Source organism: Coturnix japonica, chromosome 11, assembly GCF_054131305.1.
Source record: "Coturnix japonica strain WE chromosome 11, WE-NBRP24, whole genome shotgun sequence".
Lineage (NCBI taxonomy): Eukaryota > Metazoa > Chordata > Aves > Galliformes > Phasianidae > Coturnix > Coturnix japonica.
Window position 1 is genome coordinate 26,087,948 of NC_140673.1, and position 14,364 is coordinate 26,102,311.

At 44.3% G+C, this 14,364-nt stretch overlaps 1 long non-coding RNA gene across 2 annotated transcripts; it reads right to left on the reverse strand.

The window, feature by feature from the left end:
- Positions 1-3,622: 3,622 nt before the first annotated feature.
- On the reverse strand, positions 3,623-13,888 carry LOC146759077 (uncharacterized). 2 transcript variants are annotated; one of them, XR_014932916.1, is made up of 5 exons: positions 13,751-13,888; positions 13,505-13,645; positions 11,727-11,820; positions 8,472-8,542; positions 3,623-4,443 (listed from the first exon to the last, which is right to left on the reverse strand). It is a non-coding gene; the product is annotated as an uncharacterized LOC146759077 (long non-coding RNA). The 2 variants fall into 2 exon arrangements; XR_014932915.1 differs by having other exon boundaries at positions 11,727-11,925.
- Positions 13,889-14,364: the final 476 nt, after the last annotated feature.

The following is a 14,364-nucleotide window of genomic DNA, read 5'->3' on the forward strand; positions in this document are numbered from 1 at the left end:
TATAGGGAATCTAATCGAGGCTCCCTGTGACAGAAGACAAACTTGGTCTTTGCACCCAAATGTGAAAGACGGGCCCAGAGTGCAAGCAAAATCTTGCAATCATTTTTTTCAAGCCATCTGCCCATCTGCAGTCCCATAACAATATCCGTTCAGTGCTGGCTTCCCCCTCTCTCTCACAGGAATAAAGAAATTACCATAAACAAAGCAGATCAAGGGTCTGTTTAAGCCAAATGCAGCCCAGACACATTGCTTCAGAAGGGGAAAAAAAAGAGCTGCGGGGGAAGTTTCTTCCTACCTGCCAGTGACTCCAGCGATGCCAGACACTGTGATTTGGACCGGGTGTGTGCATGGGCACTTGGTTTCCAGGGTATTTCTCTGGCAAAGGCAAGTGAGTGCCACAAAAGCCAAGAAAAAGTAAGAGGAAAAGAGAAAGAAAAAGAAAGAGAAAGTGGTGAAGAAAGAAGAAAGAGAAAGAAAAAGAGGAAGGAAAGAAAGATGGGAAGAAAAAAAAAAGAAAGAAGGAAAGGAGAAAGGGAAAAAAAAGAGAAATGAAAAGGAAAAGAAAAAGAAGAAAGGAAGAGACAAAAAGAGAAAAAAGAGTGAGAATAAGGAAAATAAAAAGAAAAAAGGAAAGAAAAAGAAAAAAGAAAAGGGAAAGAGAAAAAAAGGAAAAAGAAAAGAAAAAGAAGAAAAAAAGAAAAAGAAGAAAAAAAGAAAAAGAAGAAAAAAAGAAAAAGAAAAGAGAGAGAGAGAAAAAAAAGCAAGAGTAAAATCAACTGAATGGCTTTTTAGCAGAGCAGGGGAGAGAGAAAGAGGAAGAATACAAGAAAACTGGAAAACCAGCATGGACACAAACAGCTTTTTGGTCTCAGGACACTTTGCATTGCACATGGAAGTCAAATCAGTGCCTGAATCATTCTGTTTATTTCGATGTGTAAATCCATTGTGAAAAAATGCATCATTTCCAAGAGCGTGCTTTGAGTTAGAGAGTCTGCAGCAAACTGGCAGGGCAGCTTGGCATGAGGATTTCCTGGAGGTAGGGATGAACAATGGGAGCTGGACTAGTCCCTGCATGATGGAGAGACAGAGAGACTCAATAATTCATTGCCTTGATTGGAAAACACTGCCAGAAGTCACAAAGCTAAGTGTCTGAGCACCCCTTCAATTGACCAGACAGCAAGTTTTGGGGGAGAAAGAGAGAAAGAGGCACGTCTGTGCAGGGAGCAGCTTGTGCAGTGGTGGCTGCTGGGGCCGTGCATGAAGCTTCCCAGGTGCCAAGAGGGGGGACGGAGATCTGTGGGAGCCTCAGCCTCATTATTTTTATGTTCAGCTGCCTAATTACTACGTGTCAGCTGTCTGTTGGAAGGAACGATGTACCGCGGCCTCTCGTTTGGGAATTTGTAGTGATTAATGGGCCTGGAGGGAATGACTAACGAGGAAATGTTAGAATTAGTAAATATGCATCACTGTGAGATGGGTAAATGGGGGAACGTGACAAATGAGCTTGAGTATCTGAAGGATGCAAGTGCAAAGGGTCAGCCCACAGGAAGCCCTGGGACCCACCCAGAAGGAGGGGAGGGTGGGAGTAGCAGAGGTACAGTACCTGGGAACATCATGGGTTGGTAACAGAGACAGAAATGTCCTCCAAAGCCTTTCAGCCAGTGCCGAGCAGAAGAACTGGAGGGACAAACATACCCCAGCACAGCAGCAGGACCACAGCCCTGCATCACATTGCTTCCTATGGAGCACAGCCCCAGCAGTGATCCTGTGTTATCTTCAGCTCCATCCTACATCAAGACCTCATATGTGTGTAGGTACTGCCAGACCTAAATTACTGTGATGATTTCATTCATCCTTTTCACGTGCAGAAATTGCTTTCCGTTTGTCCCTTTCAAAGAATCCTCCTAATTACCAGCTTTGCTGTGCACTGGTTCAACACCTGTGCTAAGGAACACCTGCAGGTTTGGTCTTACAGGCAAGAACAATAGGAGACAGCATCACAGAAGGGACTGGATTTTGGGGCTACTCTCTACTACTTTGCAAGAGATACATATAATTCTTAAGAATTACAGCTGACAGATCTTTCTGAATGGCTGGTAGTGAGAAACTTGAAAATTTGGAGTCTGGAAAATTCTACGTTACAGTAAAGCTCATTAAAACCATTAAAATCATCCAAAGGTAGGGGAAATAAGGAAGAAAAACAGCTCTCTTCTGTTCTTGGTTTAAAAATCTCATTGAGATCATCTGGCAATCACTGCTCTGCTGCATCTGTCCGTTGCCAGCATCAGCTGTGAGACATTCTCCGAGCAGCCTGCTGAGATCCTTTGTGTCAGTGTTGCTGCCTTCATAAGAATAAACTACAACCCCAGATTCAAATATTCTTGAGTGTAGGGTCAGAGAAATTGGAATCACATCTGCCATAGAATGCTGAAATGTGGTCTCATTTGCACTTGTCCGATCGAGCCCCCCACTCCACGCGGCTTTCCCATTTTATTTCAATCACAGCAGCATTATTCAAATCTCACCCAATTGAAAGATGCAGCTGTTTCTATTTCTGGTGCACCCCTGTTAGAGAATGGGAAACAAGCAACAATCCTGCCCTGTGTTTGGTGATCAGCAACATTGTGTCTGCAAGATGGTTTTTCATTCATTGGAAACTGATGGCAGGGGAGCAATAGTTCAGGTGCCTCTGTCCTTTAAACACCACAGAACAGCTGTGATGTATGTTTGCTCTACAGCAGATGTTTCAGAAAGCTGGGGCAAATTTTCAGGGGGCTCGGAGCTGGAGCGCAGATAAGCCTAGAGTTATGGAATGGATAATTTTCCTTTTCTAGCATGCCTGAATGCAAAAAGAAAAAAATAGAGGGGAAAAAAACCACACAAATCAATCAGCTGAGTTATTTGATGAAATATTAAATAATTCAAATAACTCTTGACTTGGTTTGGGTGTGATGTCTAAACCCAGTAAGGAAACGAGGTGTGAAAGGAGTGATATCAAGTCACCATCATCATCATCCTCTCTTTGTGTTAGCACATCTTTGTTGGCTCTGGGTTCATCTGGAGGACTACAAAGCCAGGTGAAAGACAGAGATGGTTTTAAAGAGCACCAAATGCACAAACACAGGGAGCAATCAAGGAATAGTCCATGTCACAGAAAGACCCCGGATAGATGGAATCTCATCTCTGAATCACCAGTATCACCACAGAATGTAGAATCACACAAAAGACCACAGAATCATGGGAGAGACTTCTAAGGCCACCAAACCCTACTGCAATGTCCCTACTGCCCACTCCCCTCAGTGCCACATCCCCATGGCTCTTGAATACCTTCAGGGACAGTGACTCCACCAGCTCTTCGAACAGCCCATTCCAGTGCCCAATCTCTCTTTCTGTACACATGCCAGCACGCAACGTGGCATCTGGAGCTGAAGTTACATGCCCACATCATGCAATCCAACCACTATGGAGCTGGGTGGACAACCTGTATCTCTTGACTTTCAGAATCGACCATTTTTTACCAACAGGCACCAATTGATTGACACTTGACTGAAACAACAAAAAATAAAACACTAAGTTCATACAGTACGTGTGCCCTAATTACAATTGATTCCCTACTAAAATATTTCAGTTTTACCATAATGGCTTTATTTTGAAGCTGTTCAAACAGAGGAAAAGGACTTCTGCTTTTTCCACAGAAAAATTTGATGTTTTTGAATGCACTTTTTTTCTTTCCAGTTGGAAATTGACAGGATGGAAAATCCACAGCTATCTCTACTTATAACACATCATGGTTAGGTGTGTGCGCATAGCACTTAACACAGCATAAAACATAACATAGCACATAACACATCCAGGTGGGTGTGCATATGGCACAGGCGCAAAAAGTAAGTTTTAGAGATGAAGTTTGAGGACACAGAAACTATTGGAAAGGAGGGTTAAATAACATTCAGATCAGATGGTAGAAAGAAAGTTGTATTTTCTTGCTGTCAGGGAACATTGAGATACAATCACAGTCTGACACTGAAAACATCTGGAGGTCCTTCACTTATTGCCAGGCACACAGAGATCTGGTACAAGAAATAATGTCACTTCTGCAACATTTTCTGGGAGCATGAAGATTTCAATAACAACGGCAGCAACAACAGAGTTCCCCATATTCTGCACCGTTTACCTCTAAGGCAAATTGTTGACTGATTTCCATTTTGATGCGTGTAAGTTGAGGCATTCTTCCAGCCTTTTATTCAGTAAGATCTTCTAATATTCCAAGTTACTCACGTTTTTCAGGAGGGATCTGTTTCTAGACACCAACATTTCCTGCTGGAACGCCTGTTCCTGGCCTGGCTTTGCAGCGGGCTGGCAGCAGATTGGCCTTTCAGCAGCAAGGGCAGGGCCAGAAGGTGGTGATCACCTCTGTTCCAGAATGGAACTAAATACTACCTGATCCTAGGAAAGGAATTATTATTTTTAAACAGAATATCTATAATAGAAATATTATGTACTAAACAATCTGGCAACATCATAGTTAATGCAGACATCTCTGGTGGGGAATTGCTTGAAGCAGGTCAGCCATTGGCTGGTATGTACCTCCTCACACCACACCTGGGTGCGATCTCCAGCAGCCCAGCTGCTGTTTCCAGTGCAATCAAAGCCGATGCAGCAGTTGACTTCTAAGATTTCTGATAGGGAGAACTCAGCTGTGGTTACCAGCTGGGCCCTGCAAGTGTCATTTTCCAAAAAAACCATCTGCCGCACTGAGGCTCCAGTAGCCAAGAATCTGCTACTTACTACCACTGAGCTGCTCCAGATTTTCACGGGGGTAACCACTAGAATTTACATTTTGGGAGGGACGGAGAAGGTGGATTTTAGAAACTGTTACTTTCAGTGTTGAAAGGAAATTTTCATTTTCCTGCACTGGTCCAATGCTGCTTTTTTTTTTTTTCCCTCTCCTGCTCTCTCATTGTGCTGTTTTGTTTTCAGATAGATGCCCTTAACTTCCCAGAACAATTGGCCATCTCATAGCTTTTCTCTCTATCAGTTTTGTGCCTCTGACTGCTGTGTCTGCCTCCAGCCTGGCTTTCTTTTTTCTTAGATTTAGCCTTTAATGCAGAAACAAGCCAACTGAGATTCACATCTACCTGGATGTTGTATGTCCCTGGGGTTGGTGTCTACACTGGTCTGGATTCCCTTTGGCATCACTGAATAGAAATAAGTGGCCAAAGCATGGTTTATCTGACCAATCTGAGGCAGCTGGACTTAGTGGGATGCAGTTTCTGGACTACAAACATCTGTTTCCCTCAGAAAGCAACAGAGAAGTGAACATCAGGAGAAGACTCCTGTGTCATTGAGAGCAGTTCTTCAAATATTGCTCATCTGCCTTTCCTTTAGGAGGATGCTGTGCCTTCTCGAGTGCCTTTCTACACATGTTGGGTCAAACTATCTCCAGGCACCCTCTCTCCCAGGAGGCTCTACCAAGGATGTGGAAGTTGGCAAAGCCTGATGATCTACTTATGGTTGTTTCCAAAGTGTTGACTTGAGTTTTCTGCATTCAAAACCTAAACAACCATTAATGATATTATTTGGAGAGCGTGGTCTTTTGTGCATGGGGAGGTGAGCTGTAGAATGGGGGCTTGTTTGTAGAAACAGAGATTGATCATGATGGATGAAGGATATTTCTAGCTCAGGAGGCAGTTGGTTTCCCCATGGCCAGATGGCCACAGGGTTCAGGCCAAACTTCTCTCCTTGACCATGCTCCAGCACAATGATTACAACTGACAGAACTCAGAGTTTGGCCACTATATAAATACTAAACACTCCAGAATGACTCCTAAAAATTATTGTGTGACCCAGCTTGACATTTCACTACTGGGCTTGGAAAAACCTGAAGGGAAAACTGATAGCTTCAAAACAAAGGCGGCAATAAGAAGCGTTATCCAAGAACAAAACACAAAGTCATTAAAACTGGACCAGGATGGAACACACCAAACATAAAAGGAACTTCTAAAACGTGCAAAATCTGAGCTCAAATGTGTATCCTAATTTCACAAACACACACTTTATAAACAAAAGCACTGGCTATAAGCTTCCCAAGAATTAATGGTTCTTCAGACTTGGCTTGGTTCTGAAGTACTGATGTTTGAGCCACCTCTATTAATTACCCATAGACACAGCATATGATCATCCAGCATTATATCCCAAGTTACTGCCTTAAAACACAGCTCGAGTTCACCTTCTGTTAAACCTCTCCAAAACAGATGTGTGAAAACCTTTTAGCAGCAGTAATCTTTTTCAGGTTACTTTAGAAAGGCAGCTGAGCCTGGTGGCATCTCAGGAACTTGCTGCCAAGTAAATTTACGGTCCCTGCTTTGAGGAGGGGCTGGGGGAGGGGAGGACCAGATCTATTCAGAGTGGCAGAATGAAGGTCTGGTACCTATCTGCTCCACTTGTCTGGCATTAATCTGCAGGCAGGTGTCTGTTATGGCTCCCAAAAATCTATGGGTATCCTAGAGACAGCTGAGAGAGAACACACGTGTGAGAAGGAAGTCAGCTCTGAAAAATCAGTATTGGATGCGTGGTACAGCCTGAGCATCTAAAAACGGGGCAACAGAAATCACTCATTTTCTTGGAAAAAGGAAGGCATTAGGCCTGTGGATAATATAAATTTTAAGAGCCAAACAGAAGGATGAACCCTGTTAGCATAGAAAACTAGGACAGAATAGGAAGAGAAAAATGCAGGCCAGTTTGCTTGTCTATGAGGCTGACAGAAGTATGCAAAACCTCTCAGGATCAAATCATCCCACCAACCAGTGCCAGCAGAGCCACGTTGGTCCACAGGGCTGCAGTGACACAGCCAGGGCTCAGCCAGAGGGAGGCTCTTCCCCAGTGCATCTGCACTTCATTAGGACTTTGTAGACTGCTAAATGAGCACCAGACTGCAGCATGAAGGCACATTGTCTGAGCTCAGCTGATCACACCGCGTGATAAAAAGAAGTGTTAGAAAAAATAAATGCTGTTCTTCAGTAAACTTTGGAAAAGGAGGCTGAAGATTAATTCAAACAGCTTGGATGGCTGGAACAAGAAAAACGAGCTGAGCATTTCCAAATATGGGCTACCTTTCTCCAGCATCAAGCCAGGAGAACCTTGAGGCATGTGAGCCAACTGAACTGCAACTCCCTTGGTAACAAGGCCTTAATTAAAAGCTAAATTGCACGTACATAAAAAAGCAGCACAGGGCTCACTTCAGCCATAGAGGTCATGAAATCACAGGCAATCATACAACAAACATTAAATCCAAAGTGGTCCAGGGAACAACTGCTCTGCACACACTCACTCAACACAAGCCACAGAAACACTTTGCAAAATGCCATAACGAGCTTAAGGCTTTTAGTACAAATAATTAAAGCCACAAATAGGAACACCAAAGGAAGAGAGAAAAGGAACCACCAAGGACTCTGGTCTTCCACAGCAGGAATTCATGCAGTGAAAATGCCAAATTAATTCTAAGAGAGATGCGATACCCAGTGCCCCCGCCAGCCCCAGTGTCTTGTTTCCCCACTTTGCTCCCCCAACAAATCCTGATGATATGAACTGAAGGAAAAAGCCTTTCTCATTTCAAATCTGGCACTCATTTTACCCTCGCATATAATCAAAACATGCCAACAAGCACTTGAAATGTTTTTCTTTAATACCATTAAGAGCAATAACACACCATGTTCAACATCTCATCTCCAGCTGCTTTGGAGAAAAGCAAAAAAATCCAACTCAGACACCAAACTATGCATGGGGACTGCAGGGAGAGGAATAATTAGCTGATTCATGCGTTTCCTACATTCAGCCTCGCGTTTTATTTCCAGGTGCAGAGCACTGACTTAAAGCCCCTGTCAGACAGACCTAATGCCACACAGCTTGCTGCCCCAAGACCATAGGGCTCTGCTACAATTCTATAATTTGAGGGCAACCCAGTTACCACCATGGACATCTGCTGATGATCCATTTCTTGGTTTCTGCACTGTTTTTGATTGTCAAGATCAGCAGCTTGCTAGCACAGCAGTAAGGGAATCTGTAGAAGTTAAAACCTTTATATACATAGTAAAACAGGTGCATTGTCCCCATTGGCATGTGCTGCCATACAGTGAAACACAGCACCCCTGTGCTGGCATCACTCACCCTCCAGTGGCATACAGTGAAGGACTCTGGGTTGCTGTTTTTGAATTCAGAGCACCCTTTTTAGACTTTCTTTGCCTTTGTGTTTTGGCTGGAAACTTGCAAGACCTTTTCATTTGAAAGCGATGCCAGCCCAAAGGTTGGCATGGTGCTTGGAGACTGCGGCACTGCCAACTGCAGGCTACTCATAGGAGAAGTCTCTGTGTTGGGTCAGGACACCTCCAGATCCTTCACCTATAGAAAGGACAGCCTTTCCCATTGTCTTATTGCATCAACCAGGTGCAAAATGTGGTAGCAAGCTTCTAACATACCTTGGGGAACAGGAGAAAGAAGAGTCTCGTTGGAACGAGTGATGTCAAGCAAATCCAGAAACAATTTTTATCTGCAGAAGGGAATACATCAGGATTAAACGCACAAGAGAAAGAAAAATAAGCTTTTGCCAAAAATTCCTGAGCTTTACGTGGTGGAAGCCTGAGCCTTGCTGCAAGCAGGAAACAAGCATGTGGCCATACTACTGAAATAAACAATGTACTTTCCCATCAACCACAGAACAATACAATTTAACATAGCAACTGGTAGCAGAAATACACTTGAGACAGAGTTTCTCAAACCCCCCTTCTTCCACCACTGCCTGCACGTCATGGATGTGTTATGTTTGCTCTGGTTACTGAGATAGGACCAAAGCAGCCCCAGCAGCCTGATCCTGGTGCAATACAGGTCTGTATAGATTTTCCTCCAAATGTCCTCCTGCTGTGGGTACATTCACACAGCTGTCTGTGAAGAAGCTGTAGCTATGAGTGTTGTTCTCCATCTCTCGACAAGCGCTGGGCTCCAGAGCAGCTCTCCCACCCCACGCACTCAACATGAGATCGCAGCCAGCTTCTTCCCATGCGCTGGGTGCTCACACACCTCCACCCAGAGCTGCAGATGGGGATGCTGCAAAACACTGCCTGCCCAAAAAGATGCTTTGCTGGCAGCTGCATCTCACGCTGGACTCTTGTTCTGTTAGAAATAGGGTTTGTGACAACACATGCCTTTGACCACAGGGAAGGAAAGGACATAACTAGTAGGCATGGTGGTGATAAGTTGGTATTGGACTTGATCTCAGAGGTCTTTTCCAACCTTAATGATTCTATGACAACCTCCTTTCTCTTCCAGGTGAAAAAATATTCTGTTATCCTGTGGGTGTGAGCTATTCCTGCTGCAGATAGCTGGGAACAAGTAGAGGGAAAGGTGACTGCAGGAGGAGCAGGTCACTCTCCTGCAGCTGAGATGCAGAATTAAAAATGTCCTTTTTTCAGGGTATCCTTAAACAAACCCACGAGAGAAGCCAAACCGCCCCTAAACTTTCCCCTTCAGCCTGTAATTTTCAGACAACAAACCAATCCTTTCACTTCTTCCAAAGGAGCAAAGAGAAAGGCAGAGAACTGGAAAAACCCTTTATAGAAATATCAGCTGTTCCTCCTCATTCCCACCCCCAGTTCTGTTTTTTGACAAGTTAAAGTGAGGCCATAACTTATTCTGCTTTGTTCGACAGGGCTAATCACACGTGACTCTAATCACTCATGATGTTTTATTGATTTTAAGCACATTTAATCAGAAATTGGCTCCAAGTTAGATTCCTGCTAATTACTGAGAAGCAGCATTTTGAATGACTTCACAATTGGACTGCAGATTAGAATGGACAATATGTACTAAAATAATGATTCATGCATTCAGCTCCCTGGATTTATTTTGTTTATATTGGATTTTTTAATCTTTAAAGACATAATTCTGCATATGGGCAAGCAGCATTTAAAACCTTCATGAAACGGGTTTAATTTAACAAGCTAGGCCTTGGCCAGGGGTGGGATGTGTGGGGAACAGTTTATCCCATGCAAACGTAATTATTCTCTGTAGGTCACTGGAGGGGCCTTGCCCTTGGTCTCCCCACACATGGGTGGTCAATGCTGTGGTGTGGGGCCCCTTTGGCTTTCCCACCCCACTGAATTCAGCCTCCAACGCCCAAATCACACTTTCTCAACAAATCTTTCAACAACAGAGGGTCAAAGAGTCAATATCCCCAGAAACATTTCTCAATCTAATGTATTATTTCTCACTGTAGATCCTGATTATACCCTGGTAACTGATTCATAGTTTTAATAGTCACAGGCATCTCATCCCATTGGTGCCTATGCTGGATACCCATGGCATAGAGACTTCAAAGGGAAATTTTCCGTGCTCTGAAACAGCTGTGGCCAAGCACGGGCAGTTTCCCACTATGCAAAGCTTCCACTGCACCTCAGGGAACACCAATCCACAGAGCCACAGTGGAGCTGGAAGCCAGCAGGCAATCAGGGCAGAAACTACCAGCAACACACACTGGTAAGAAACTTGTCTTTTACATGGGCATGGAAAATTTTCCATTTCCCTCTATGCTATTTCATCTTGGCTTAAAGAAACAAGAAGCTGCACTGGGGAAGGCTCTCCAGCTGAAAAGGTTTCAGCTGAAGTTTTCAAGTTCTCAGTTAAAAAGTCAAAATTTTCCAATTCTTTTTTTTCTTCTTCAAAACAGCACTACTAGGAATACTTGCTGCAATCTTGCCAGCCAATGGCTTTCACACAAAAACAAGCCCAAATTCAGAACGATGCACAGAATACCCTGTGATAACCAGCGTCTGAAAAGCAACAGCTCTGAAGTCTCCCTTTCTGCTCCCACTCCTTTCCACAGGTCTGCGACATGATGGCGCAGTGGGTGGAACTCACGACTGGTGTGAAACCTCACTTTCACTGAAAGCTGGGAAATTCACCCAAGAATCACCACTGGCCTCCCAAGGAATGAGCCTGTGGCTGTCAGAAATGATGGAGACATTTCTTTAAGCACAGTTATACTGGTTGCATATAATACAGCAAGGTGCTTCCTTTAGGAAAGACCAAGTCACTGTAAACCCAGTAAATAATTCTGACTTTTCTGCTACCCCACCCCACAGCTTATCCCATTCCCTCTGTGCCACTCCATTATCACTGCAGATCAGGATTTAGAGCACGACGTAGAGCAAAGGGATAACTTCATATGTTGTGGATGGGAAACAAATCTTTGAATTGAGCCCCTTTAATCTTTCTTTCTCACCTACATTCTTTCACTCACTGTTTTGTTTCATTTTCAACTCTTTCAGTTGTCTTTCATTCTTTCCCGTGCATAAAAACACACAGATCAAATACATTCTGCAAAAGCAATCTACCTGATCTGCATTCTCTGACTTGCCATTGTCTGCACCAACACCAAAGCCTGCAGAGGTGATGTGTGGGATGGAGGGCTCAGGTTCTGCCCTGTCTGCCTGACTTCACACCTCTCTCCCTTATATCCCTTCCAAATCGGCTTCGAGGTCTTCAGAAGGCAAAGACTTAGAAAGATGCAGAGTAGTATCACCAGTTTACCTTACACTGAAAGGAGCTGTACAACCTATAAAGCTCACTGTTTCCAGCATTTTCGGGTGTAGGTGTTCACAGCCCTGAAATGTGTTGTTTCAGTAGTTTTCTGAATGGACACGAGTGTCAGGAGAAGAAATCTGCATTCTTCTACTCACCAGTTGACTCCAACTCCAGAGTCTTCAGTGAAAAGTACAGGCATGAAATCATTCTGAAGTTACAGCACCTACAAGACTTTCAGCAGATGGAAACCTGAAAAAAGATTACTTCTCGGAAGCATTGCTCATTTGTTCAGAGCAATTAGTAGATGCAAAACCAAAAATAGACGCTTTTCCTTTGATCCTTTCCAGTTGGATCCTGTGAGTAAAGACCCAGAGCACATCTTTATATTCTGCACTCAGAAATAATCAGAAAGAGCTGCAGCTTCCCCTTGAAACCCCACCAGCATTTCACGTCTCACCTACAATACTGTACATGGAGTACAAGCCCCATCAAAAGACAACAGTGAGCACCAGTGTGTCCCAACCCCTCACATTTCTCATCCTCCTGGGGAAAAGAAATCACAGCCAGGCTATGATTCTTCTTAGAGAATGGAACACGTCTCAGTGGTGTGCTGGTGCTGTTCTCATCTGAGTATTTAATCAGATATTAAAAACCCCCACTGAAGTGGACAATGAATGTCCTTGCAGCCTCCTGAAGTCAATAGCAGCCCCCTCTCTGCCACTGCTGGCGTTGGAATTAGCCCTTGATATACAGCCTAAGGCAAAGCGTGAGGAAGAGAAGCAGTTTCTAGGCAAAACGGATGGAGAGCCACAGCAGTAGTTGAGGAGGCATGGGAGGATGGAGGGACGGGTGCTGCTGCAAATCTTCAACACTACCAAAATGACCCAAGAGACAACACGTGCTCCAGCATCTCTGCTAATTGTTCTGAAAGAGAGGTGATCCTCTTAGAGTATAAAGCTGGCTGAGCACAGAAAAGCACCCCAGCACCTCTGCTGAGCTACTAACCGCATTTAGATGCCTGAAAGCTGGGACTCGCAGTGCTGTGCAACTCCTATAGCAAAGCTTCAGCATGAAAATATCATTTCAGACACAACTAAATGCAAATATTTCCCCCACCCCAGCAGCACTCACACTGGGGCTTGTCGGTGGATGGCAGTGCTGCCCACGCTGGGCACAGCCGTGCTTCCAGCTGTACATTTAACAAGCCTCCTTCTTTATGCTGAGCATTAGCAATGATATCCTGCACTAGAGATTAGGGCTAATGCTGTACATTATTTCCAGCAAGGGATTAATTAAATCTCAACATTTCTGAGAGGCGACTGGTATAAAGGAAGCCATTCATTTCAACGAAATCCAAGTTAGCAACAGGTTTCTCATTTCTTCCTAAAGTTACTCCATGATGGAATGACCTGCAAGCTGCTAACTGCCTCTTGCAAGTACTTTAAATGCATAACAATACACCCAGCAGGGATGGGGCCTAGAAGTGGGGAGCAGGATGCCAGCAGCCAATGTCTTTGGAGTGGGGAATATTCCCCAAAAAGGGGGTAGCTGCATTCAAATCTGAGCAAAACTCCAGCTTCCCTGGGGCTCTTTGCAGGCAACAGGTCCCAGGTTTAGACAGACCCCCTGATTACATCCATAGTTCTATGGACAGACCTAGGAATTACAAAGGAACTGGTACCTTCACCATGAGGGATTTCCATGGTTCCCCAGCCTTTTCCAGAGCAACTCAAATTGCTGATGCTGTCCATAGCAACTCCATTCTCTTCCTCAAAACCTGCTCTTTCTTGTCTGGGGTTGTTTAAACTCACTTTCTTAGCATTCACCTTAATTCTGCTTTCTGTCATCAAAACCCTGATTGCATTGTCAAGGGCTTTGAAGACCTGCAGGGTTTCCACAGCTCCAGCTTGTATTAGAAGAGGCAATTTCCTACCTGAGTTTCAGTACTGATGCATCCGTTGCCACGCTGAGGAAAACTGAGAGCTCACACATAGCCTCACATGAGAACTTTCTCCCTCTGCAGCAGGAAAAGGGGCTCCAGAACCATACTCATGAGGTGGATAGGACAGAAGAGCTGTAAGTAGAACACAGGAAACAAAGATTTCCAGCCAAGGGGCTGGCCAGATTCAAGGTCACTTCACTTACCACCCAGGTGTCAGGAGATGGGAATTTAACACACCTGCAGGCAAGAAAGGCAAGTCAAATCCTCTACAGGCTGCAGCAATGTGGATGCTTCAGGGGCTCCCTCTTGCTGATCCCTCCTTGCAAACACATCCCTATGATCATCAGGGAATGGACACCTTTGAGTCACATTAAGCTGCATTTCACAGCACCGTTTCTGATAAACTTCTATAAACCATTGGTGCAAGAACCACAAGTCTAAACATGCTTACAGGCTTCACAAAAACTGCCTTTTATTCAGACAGAAACAGTAGAATGGGTTGAAGTACAACCATTCCCCACACAGTGCTAGTGACACGACAATAATGTAACCAACACCCGAAGTCTGTAAACAAATATGGAAACAAAACTTTAACAAATAAATAACAGTAACACGTTGTGTCAGTGGGTGCGATGTTCACCATTGCACGGTGATGCTGCAAAACTGGCAGTTTTTGCAAGAAGCCACGAGGTGGCGATGCAATAGAAATAGAGAGGAAGAGCGTGAAGGATAAAGAGGAAGACCTGCATGCTGAGGTGAAGTAAAAGGCACTTGCACAGCAGTGGGAGTTTTACATTATAGTCCTCCCCCCCACCTCTCCTTCTCCTTCTCCTTCTCCTTCTCCCTCTCCT